The sequence below is a fragment of the Alligator mississippiensis genome, chromosome 12 (genome assembly GCF_030867095.1).
Source record: "Alligator mississippiensis isolate rAllMis1 chromosome 12, rAllMis1, whole genome shotgun sequence".
Classification (NCBI taxonomy): Eukaryota; Metazoa; Chordata; order Crocodylia; family Alligatoridae; genus Alligator; species Alligator mississippiensis.
In genome coordinates, this window is record NC_081835.1 from 42,072,394 (window position 1) to 42,083,552 (window position 11,159).

The following is an 11,159-nucleotide window of genomic DNA, read 5'->3' on the forward strand; positions in this document are numbered from 1 at the left end:
ATATTCACTGCTCAAAGGAGAGGCTAATAGCAATGTGTCAGGATGTCCAGCTGCCTGGCCACAGGAAAGGAGCACAGCACAGGGGGTAAGTCACTGGTATCACTGCATTTGCAGGTGCTTGACTGTAAGCCCAAAGAGCCAAGAGAAAGCAAATCTGTTCCATGCTACCCTATGGTAGAACAGAAGTACTCCACAGCAAGAGAACAGAAGGGGGTGCCACTTGCTGTCATTACAGAGCACTTCTGTGGCAAGAGATCAGAGAGAGTCTATGTAGATTATAAGTAGCTTGTGGAACTTGTTGCCACAGCATATCCATGAGTCAGACGCATTAGATGGAATGAAAGGGCTGAATACATTTTAGGATCACGCCTAGCATTTCCTATTATAAGAAAGATCTTGTGCTTCAAGGCATCAATTGATCCTGCCATTGGTCCATACATATAATAGACAACACTGCACAGACAGCTACATGCATCATAAGTTGTTTATAAGGAAGCAAGAGATGCTTTCTTCTGCAGGATCAGCCATTGGCTGCAGTATACAGACTACATGGCTCAACCAGCTGATCTCATCTGACAGCATTTCTGCTCCTGAGGCAAGGTGGGGGAGTCTGCCTCCTGCTCTTACACTTCAAACCCAGGCTACCTGGGTCCTACAGTCTGCAGCCTTGCAGCTGTCCTGAGCTGGGACAAGGCCAGTGACAAGCAAGAGGTCTGCCCTGGCTCCAGGGAGATGGTCAGAGAGGCTTTTGAAGCCTCCAATATCTGTGATCCACACACCCTGCAACTCAAGAGAGCAAGGCATCACCCACAGGTGTGCTCCAGGAGCTCCTGGGAAGGGGGGTTTCTCACAAGGACAACCTCAGCCCTAACACTGATCCCTCCTCACGGTCCGCTCATGCTTCTGAATGATCACAATGCTTGAGGGAGACAAGCGAATTGACATGCCCCTCTCCCAACCGCTACCTTCCCTCCCAGAAGGCAGAAAGCGAAGTCCAGACACATGCTACCATGGCCGTGGGTTTAGCAGTAGGCACCAGCAGCTCTGAAGTGACCCAGTACAGACCCGCCAGGGCCCAGCCTGCCTAGGCTGTCTCCTCAGTCCAAGGCACGCGGCACAAGAGGGGGGTACAGGCCATGGCCCTGGGCCCAGCTGCAGCACCAGGGGCCAGAATTCATCCAAGAGGTTTTCCTCACAACCCGTTTCTTTCCCTGCTGCAGCTCCCGTCTCAGGGGAAGACTCCCGACACCCCATCGCAGACCTCAGCGCTCTGCTCAACCGCCCTCCCTCTGCCAGGCAGCAAGAGGACCAGCATGAAGAGAAGCGGGCTCTGCCCCAATACCGGATCCCCTGTGCTAACGCTGGGGCTCAAAAAAGCAGAGGGGGACGGGGTCTTTTCTGGGACAACTTGGCTTCGAGTCAGGGCAGCCTTCTAAAGGACAGGACCGAGCCCAGGACGGCGGGAGATGGGCACAGGGAGCGCGGGCGGGAAGGCACAGGGGAGCTGCGGGGAGGACGCGCGCGGGCGGCGGGCCGGGAGCCGGCTTCCCGCCAGGAGGGAGCGGCTGGGGCATCGAGGGCTCCCGCCGGGGAGGGGGGAAGCCAAGCTCCCCGCCCCGCCGCGAGGTCTGGGCCGGGCCGGCGCTTAGGGGTCGAGCTGCCCCCGGGAAGGGGCCGCGCGCGGGGGTGGAGGGAGCAGCGGCTTATGGGCGGGAGGGGAGGGGAGGGGAGGGGAGGGGAGGTCCGGCCAAACACGCCCACGTGCGCCGCAGCCAGGCACGTGCCGGGGGAGGCAGCGGCTCCACACGCGCTGCCCAGCCCAGCCCCCGCCCCCCAGCGCCCGAGGCCGCAGGGCCTTGCCCCCCCCCGCGGGCAGCGCGCCCCCACGGCCCGGCCCGGCCCGGCCTTTGCGACAGCCCCGTTGTCATGGCAATCGGCGCCGCGGCTCGCGGGGGGGCGCCGCGCAGGGGGCCCGCAGTCCCGCGGGGGGGGGCTGCCCCCTCCTGGCGCTGCCCCACGTGCCGCCGCCCGCCCTGCCGCCGGGCACCTGCTGCACCGGCCCGGGCCGCCCGGGCGCTGCGGGCCGCTCGCCTCGAGCCGCTGCCAGCCCCGGTGGCCCGGGGGCGGCGCGGCGCGGCGCGGCGCGGCGGGGGGTGACGGCGGCGGGGCCTGGCGAGGTGCCCGCGCCTCCTGCCGCGCAACTTTCCCGGCGCGGGACCCGCATCGCGCACGCTCCCACGACCGCGCCGCCCGGAGCCGCTTCCCCCACGAGGCAGCGGCGGCGGCAGCACCTGCCGGACTCCGCGTGCGGGGCAGAGCGGGCGGCGGCGCCGCGCGCCCGGGGAGCCGGAGCCGGAGCCGGAGCCAGAGCCGCAGCAGGGCGGAGGAGCCCGCGCGGATGCCCGCCGAGCCCGGCCCCGCTCCACTGCAGCGAGCGGACGCGCCCCGCCGCCCCGGCTCACCTGCGAGCGAGCTCCGGCCGCGGGAGGGGTGCGCGGACGGGAGGGCTCCCCCTTCTGCTGCTGCTGGCGCCTGCGGCCCGTCCCCTTCTTTCCGGGGCGACGGGCTCCTGCGCCCACCCGCTGGGCCGGGCCTGGCCGGGCTGGGCAGCGGCTAGCGGGGGCAGGCGGAGCCGAGAGCGCGCGCGCTGCCTCGCGCCTCCAGCACCGCTCTCGCACTCGCGCTCCGGCTCCGGCGGGGAAAGTTCCCGGGACCGAGCCGTGAGCACCGCCCCTGGGCGGGACCGCCGCTGACGTCCCTGCAAACTTTGGGCCCCGCCCCCCGCCCCCGGGCTCAGCCCCGGCCCCGCGCGGCCCCTGGGGGTGCTGTGCTGAGGTGAGCTGAGCCGGGCCGCCTCCGGCAGGAGGAAGGGCCCAAGTCGGCTTGACATGCCCAGCGCCCTCCCCGCGGGGCAGCTGCCGCCCTCCGGGGACGGCCGTGTGCTGTGTGGAGGTGCCTGGGGCGAAGCGAGCCGTGGGACCCGCACAAGTGACACTCCTCGTCGTGACTCGTGTGGCAGCCCGCCGGTGTCACGTGTGCCACGAGCTACAGTCCTGGCACTAGGCACGGGGGAGGTCCGTGGAGGGCAGGGGTACCCTGGCCCCTGGTAGCTGCCGTTTCTTGTACCTCAGGGGTCCGAGTGATCTCCCACGAGGTCCCTCGGGGCTAGGCGGGGCTGGTCCAGGAGGGAAGAGGCGGTGAAGGCCTCTGGGTCAGAGCTGGGATTACAATTTGGCAGTTCCAAACTCTGACTGCTCAGTCGTGCCTCGGACCTTCCTATCCTGATACTAAGGTCTGCAATGAATTGTATTAAGACTCTTTTCTAGATGTACTTTAGCAGGGCAGAAATTCCAATCTGGATCACAGCTGCCTTGTCCCTGGTACCTTAAGTGAGAAAAAACTACTCCTGACCTGCTGGAGTTCACCAAAACGGATGCCTATCAAAGGAATAAGCTTCCCTGAATAACAGACTTTCTTCTCTGCAGCACATTAAATACCCACAGCAAGGTCTCTTTAAAGCAATATATTACTTATGGGGTGGGGAGGAGGGATCTAGCTCCATATGGCAGTTTCTGGGCAGCAAACCAGCTCACATTTTTATCATGAGATATGAAATAGTGTGGGCTAGTGGGCACACACAATGGCACCCAGGGGGTAGGGTTCTGTGGGGCATCGAAGACAAAGCTTTTACTACCTGTCAACCCACAGATGTGGATCCAGTGACAACTGGCTGTCTGCTCACCCTCAGTCTGCCCAGAGAAGCTACCCAACTACTGTGACCCATTATTCTGGCTCCTATATTCAAACACCTAGTCTTTTTGGGAAAGGGCCTGTTTTATTTAGCAGAGCCTATATTACCAGTCCTAACTTCTCAGACAACATAAACCCAGAGAACCCAAAAAAAACCCTACAAAACCAAACCCAGCCCTGCAGAGGAAATGTTCTTCCCCACCAGCAGTTGTCATCAGAAGAGACTGGGAGATTTTTAAAAATGAGATGTAGCTAGCTTGACATCTTCCCTTCAGAGGAAATCCTTCTGGGCTCTAGCTTTCTACTTGCAGAAGCCTGAAAACCAGAAGATTGGGAGGGATGGAAATTACTGCTCCCTCTGCCCAAGAGTGCAATTCAAACAGTAGGAAAGGGACAAGTGAGAAGCGAGAACAGGCAAGAAGTTTCTTTTGCCTTCAGTCATGTCAAGTTTTCCTTCTTCCCATCCACCATGAAGAGTGAGTCTGCTGGGCCTCAGAGCTCATTGATCATCTTGATGCTATTTTTTGAAGAGAAAGCTGCAGGGGGCTAGGAATGAATACAAGGGTGAGCAAAACAAAGTGACAGAATGGAGATAAGGGTGGGGGCAGTGGTCAGGGATCCAGGAGATTCTTGGCTCTGCCACTCCCCTCCCCCCGCAGGAACATAAGACTCAGATGGGTCTCCTGGGCTACTGAGTTGAGTTCTCTGCATTTGAAGGCAACTATTTCCCAAATAAATCCTTTAAAGTGCCTCTTCAAACCCTCACACATAACTACAAGGTACAAACCCAGAAACACCTACAACATACCATAGGTAAATGCTGGGGAGACAAGGGTATTCCTGGTGTCCTGCCCACAGTGCTTGCCAATTGGTGAAAATTTTCTTCCTGACCTCATATTTAGTGGTGGTTCTGACCACGAGTAGAAATGCCAGGTTACCTAGTCAGGACCTCTCAATTTTTCTAAATGCCAACAGGAGGATCAGCACAGCCCAGTCAAAACCCCTGGCCTTAGCTGTGGCCCGTGGAAAGCTGCTTCAGAGAAAGAAGACACTTCCTCTTTCTGTGTCTCAGTACTTAGGGGTGCAGGGCAGGGGGTGGGAAAGGAGTGTATAAAAAACCTATACCCCTAAAAAATGTTCCAACATGTGGGAAAGAAAACTATAGTATGCTATTAGTAATAACCTTCTGGGCTATTGTCTTTTTTTTTTATTAATCATTACTAACTCACTATTGCCCTCCAAGCTAGTGTCACTTTGTGTTATTCTGTGAAGGCCAGATCCTAATCCAACTATTGGCTGCCTAACTGTGATTGTATTTCACCCTGCTTGAGTCCCTGAAAAAACAATTAACACCAAAGGTGGTGAATCGTCCTTCTGCTTGCTGCTTTCTGTGCTTTCGTCTTAAGGCTGAGGTGATGGCATGTTACAAAAATAGGTATGTTAACATTTTTCCAGGTACACAAGTAGGGTGGTATAAGATCATGGTTAGATGTTTAAGAGGTGGAGTAGGTCCTAGCCCTGAGTATATAAGTGATTATGGGGGGGGCGGGGGGGTCAATGTATGTGGGATGGGAAGGTTTAAGCCATTAGCAATGCTCTCATTTCCCAATTAGCAAAAGGAAATAAGGATGAAGCTGTATGCTCTGATCTTACAGATTCATAGACTCATAGAAAATTAGGGTTGGAAGGGACCTCAGATGGTCATCTAGTTCAATCCCCTGCTTAAAGCAAGACCATCCCAACTAGAACATCCCAGGCAGGGCTTTGTCCAGCCAGGCCTTAAACCTCCAAGGATGGAGATTCCACCACCTCTTCAGGTAACCTGTTCCAGTGCTTCACCACCCCCTTAGTGAGAGAGTTTTTTCTAATATCCAACCTAAACTTCCTTTGCTGCAACTTGAGGTCATTGCTCCTTGTTCTGTCATCTTCCACCACTGAGAACAGTGGCTCTATCCTCTTCGTAACAACCTTCCAACTTAAAGGATGCTATCAAATCCCTCCTCAGTCTTCTGTTTGCAAACTAAATAACCCTAGTTCAATGAGCCTCTCCTCATAAGTTATGTGCCCCAGCCCTCTAACCATTTTCTTTGCCCTCTGCTGAGCTTTCTCCAATTTGTCCACGTCCTTTCTTTAGTGGGGGGCCCAAAACTGGACACAGTACTCCAGGTGTGGTCTCACCAGTGAATAATAGGAGGGAATAATTACTTCTCTTCATCTGCTGACAACATTTGTACTAATGCAGCCCAGTATGCTGTTAATTTTCTTGGCAACAAGGCACACTGTTTGCTCATATTCAGTTTATTGTCCACTGTAACTCCCAGGTCCTTTTCTGCAGAGCTGGTGATTAGCCAGTTGGTCCAAAACCTTTACTGGTCCTAAATGTAGGACTTCACTTGTCCTTGTTAAGCCTCATGAGATTCCTTTTGGTCCAATCATCCAATGTGTCTAGGTTACTCTGAATCCTTGCCCTACCCTCCAGCATATCTATTACTCCCCTTAGCTTAGTGTCATCCATGAACTTGCTGAGGGTGCATTCTATTGCATCTTCCAGATTGTTTGTGAAGATATTGAACACAACTAGCCCAGGACCAACCCCATGGGGCACTCCACTTGACATCAAGCTGTAGATCACTATCCATTGAGCCTGATGATCCAGCCAGCTTTCTATCCACCTTACAGTCCATTTGTTCAACTCATACTTCCTTAACTTGCTTGCAAGAATGCTGTGGGAGACCATATGAAAAGCTTTGCTAAATTCAAGATAGATTGCAGCAGTGCTGATCTGACTCTGCTTTGGCTGGAGTCAATGGGGATAGATCAGGGCTGAATGCATTTGCAGATCTACTTACTAAAACATGTAGGGGTGGTACGTTTTCCCTTGAACTCCCAACTCCCAAGACTTCTGGTCAAGTCATCTGGGTTTTGCTAGCCTCTGATGAAGATTGGCAGTATCTGATGGCAGGCAGCCAAATAACTCCATATAATAATGCAATTGACTGGCTCCTGGCAATTTTCTGAATGCTAGCCATGCCAGAAACTCAAGCATCTTCTTCTGACGCTATTAAGAAGAAATCAAATGCAACCGCCCCCTGTAATTATGTCAGAACATCACTCACTGCTTGGGGAAAAACTACAGCTAAGATGACAGTCAAATATTTGTTGTGACCATCTTTACATGCCCAACCATGTCATAGTCCTTAAATAATACAATATATTTAATTTTTTTCTACCCACTGCTTTCTAGATATGAACAGAGGAAACACAAAGGACCTCTTTCTCCCCTTGCTTAAATTAGAAGTAAACTGTAAATTGAATTGACTTACATTACTGTTAAATTACAAAGGGAGGAAAATTGAGCCCATTAGAGAGAGAGAGCACGTGTGTGTGTGTGTGCACACATGTGTGCGCTGCATGCAATGAATATGCAGACCTAATTTCCCTTGCCAACTTTGAAAATTTCAACCACAGGCTTTGTCTATAAATATTCTAATAGATAGATAGATAGATAGATAGATAGATAGATAGATAGATGTGTGTGAATGTATGCTAATTGGTAAAGGGGTAGACAACCTGTATGCATGCCAGAAATGATATAGCTTCTGTGTGTGGCACACAGCAGACTGGGGAGGGAGCAGACATTACATGACACACAGGGCAGAAAGCAGAGCAGCACATGGGGCAGGGAACACAGGACAGAGAGCAGAAAGCACAGAAGCAAATCAGTCAAAGAAGAAGATCAGTGCGGCACTCACAGAGGATGCAGGGCTCAACTTGAGGGCTGTTGGGGAGAGATACAGAGAATCCTGTGAACCTCAAAGCCCAGAGAAGGGCTCCTTTCAGGGTGCTGTGCTTCCACTTGGACACTGTAGTGCTGTTTTCCTCTGTTTGTGCTTCAGTGCCACATCCAGCTTCTTTCCTGCCATGGAGCTTCAATCAGCTCCAGGTGCTTTCTGTTTTTACAGACTGCACAATTTCTTTATTGATTTTATGGGCAGGTGTTTTAAGTCTGGTTATTTATGGAGCATCAGTAAATGTAGAGGCTGTTGGCAACCCTGATCAGGGAGCTCTCTCTTTTTTCTGGCCCAGTAGTCTAGTGGTTAAACTATAGCTCAGCTTTGATGACCCACTTGTTTGGTCATCGCAGGGGTTTTGAACCTACAACTCTCCAACTTCCCAGTCCCTCTCTAACCCTCTTTTTGAAGCTGGCCCTCTGAGCAACCACAGGAGAAAGATATACATCATCATGGGCAAGAGAGCACACCACCAGGCATGAGGCTGTGTGTGATGGATCAAGCAGGACTTGAGTTCTGTCTTGGACCCTTACTCTCAGTGGGGCAGAAGCTTCCCCACTACTCCCTATCCATATTATCTAATGACTATTAAATGCAAGGTACAGTGGCTCAGCTTCAAGAAAGAGGACTGGATAATGAATAATCTCTGACCTGGTGGTTAGAGCAGCGTGCTGAAAAGTCACAAAGGTGCAGGATCAAACTGCTTCTGATGAGGAAGGGTTGTATCTTTGAACTCCTACTGGCTGAGTGCCTTAGCCACTGGCATAGAACATGGGAGGATCATCCTCCAACTGATTTTTGCCAAGCCAGGATTATGTACGTATACACAGAATTGTGTAGCGGCTAAGGCAGAATACAACATATCACACATGTTCAGTAGCCATGGCCAACTGCATGTGGAATAGAGTTACAAACCTTGCATAAGTGCCAAAACTGACAGTTATGCAAATGGTAGCTGCTGTTTGGACACACAGCAGTGGAACAGGATACTGCCAATGCAGCACTCTTGTTACAGTTGGTGCTGTCCTCTATTTGAAAGAGGATCCTTGGGTAGAGAGACAGCCCCCCTGCCCCCAAACTTCCAGTCTATCAGCTCCTACATTTTGCCCATTTCCATTTTACTTAAAGGGAGAATCCACCATCTGCTGATTCCTGCATGGCTTGTACCATGTAGGAATCATTTGAACTAGTGACAAGGACATTTGCTGCAATGATGGGGCCTCTTGGCAGCCTGTTGGTATTCACTGTGTAGCTGCTGCACCTGTCTCTGCATTAACATCTCTGTTTCATGTCATTGGATTGGGCTGTCAGACTGAGGTTTTATTTCTGTTCATTCTTTCACTGTGCACAGTATTGGCTAGATGGGAGTAGAGTTGTTTTTGCATTATGCTGTCAGAAGACATAATTTTCAAAGCAAATCCAGTTTCTGAAGATAAAAAAAGAAGGTTGTCCACAAAGATCAAATATGGCAGCAGGAGGCAGACTTGTCAGTTGCAATGGTTGGAGTAGATTGGTGGGTCTGACTGTCTGTTATATTGATTGGCAGTCTCATGGACTAGTTCTGGCAGCAAAACATCCCTAGAGGTGAACTATATCTGGACTTAAGCTAGTATAGAACTGGCCTGATCAAAAGACATGAACAGGAGGTCTCTGAACACCTCCCACCCTATCTCCCTGAGCTGCACCCAATATTTACTGATATAGCTAGACATTAGTCTCCAAATGCTATAAACAAAAATATTTCATTTATGAAATTACTAAGCAACCTTGTAGATTATAAAAAGTAAAAGCCTTTGACAAATCCAAATCAATTTGTGCCTGCTTGTTCTAAGAGCTTAATTTTTTCATTTTCCTCATTTTCAGCAATGCAAATCTCTTCATTTTCATTTACAGTCAGTTTCACTTTTTACCAAAATCATTTTCCCATCCAAGTGGCCAGCTCTGCAGAGTTAGGATTTCAGATAGTGTCAGGGAAGAGTTTGGGATTTTTTTTAAATTGTTTTCACAGAGGTTAAAAAAAAAACCTTGTGAGCACATTTCAGTTGGTCTCATTTTTTTTTATAAATGGTTTCTTTTTTTAAAATGTTATATTTCAGGGGAAAAAAATTGACAGAGTTCCATTCCATAGAACAAAACAAATACATTTATACCATGCAAATAGATAAAGTAACAGCAATGCATAGCAGGAAAGGTAACAGAGAAATACAATAATAACCATAGTGTGTAAAAAAAAAGAAAAAAGAAGCCCAAACAAAAAACCCCAACTAAACAAAAAACCCAACAACCTGGGTATGCTCAGAATACATATTTAAACTTCAATTTATAGCCTGCTTCTCAATCCCTTGAGTTTCTATCCTAGCTATTAATGTTTTGAGAAACATTATGCACTGTATAACCTTATTATAGTCAATGCTGACTACATGGCAAAGCATATTAAATAAATAATAGCTGTCATGGATTGTTACTTTCTTTCTAATTTTGTTGCGTTTTCTTCCTATATTCCATCAGCTTTCAGTGTCACACAGTGAAAAATGCAATGCTCTAATTCTATAAAGAGATCAAAATAAAGTTTGGTAAGATAAAGTTAATTGTAGTTAATACTTATATGCTCTGATATTTCAGTAGCCAATCAGACAACTTCTTATGGGGATAAATGTAGCCAAATAAATGTTGCAAGAAAACTGTTTGTTTATCACAAGCACTTAAACTAGTAAACATTGTAAAAAGTGAGATTTCAGCTCATATGGTCCACTAGATCCTGATCCTGCAAAGTACATGTCTGCTTTGCACATCATGAACAGTCCTGTTGAATTCAAAGGGATTATCTACAGGGTGTAAACTTAAGCACCTGTACAAGGGCAAAGCAATCTCATGAGGTTCAACAAGGACAAGTCCTGTAGACAATCCCATGCACCAGTACAGGCTGGGGGATGACTGGCTGGGCAGCAGCTTTGCAGAAAAGGACATGAGGGTTACAGTGGACAATAAGCTGAATATAAGCTAACAGTGTGCCCTTGTTGCCAAGAAGGCTAACAGCATACTGAGCTGTATTGGTAGGAGTGTTGCCAGTAGGTCAAAGGAAGTGACTATTCCCCTCTATACAGCACTGGTGAGGCCACATCTGGAGTACTGTGTTCAGTTATGGGCCCTCCACCACAGAAAGGATGTGGACAAGTTGAAGAGGGTCCAGTGGAGAGTGACAAAAATGGTGAGGGGGCTGGGGGAACATGACTTATGAGGAAAGACTGGGGGAACTGAGTTTATTTAGTCTAGAGAAGAGACTGAGAGGAGACTTAATAGCAATCTTCAACTACCTGACGGAGGGTTCTAAAGAGGGTGGAGCAAGGCTATTCTCAGTGGTGGCAGGTAACAGAACAAGGAGCAAAGGTCTCAAGTTGCAGTAAGGGAAATTTAAGTTAGATATTAGGAAGAATTTTCTCACTAGGAAGGGAGTAAAACACTGGAACAGGTTACCCAGAGAGGTGGTGGAAGCTTTATCATTGGGGATTTTCAAAACCTGGCTAGACAAAGCTTTGGCTGGGATGATCTAGTTGGGGCTGGTCCTGCTTTGAGCAGGGGGTTGGACTAGATGACCTCCTGAGGTCCCTTCCAACCCTA

The 11,159-nt window shown here is 50.1% G+C and overlaps 1 protein-coding gene across 1 annotated transcript in view; it reads right to left on the bottom strand.

The window, feature by feature from the left end:
* CAMKV (CaM kinase like vesicle associated) overlaps positions 1 to 2,704 on the bottom strand; it is an 84,555-nt gene extending 81,851 nt beyond the window's left edge. Inside the window, exon 1 of the mRNA XM_014597969.3 lies at positions 2,463 to 2,704. The gene's annotated coding sequence lies outside the window, so the exon portion shown is untranslated. The remainder of the gene's footprint in view (positions 1 to 2,462) is intronic.
* Between the last annotated feature and the right edge of the window lie 8,455 nt (positions 2,705 to 11,159).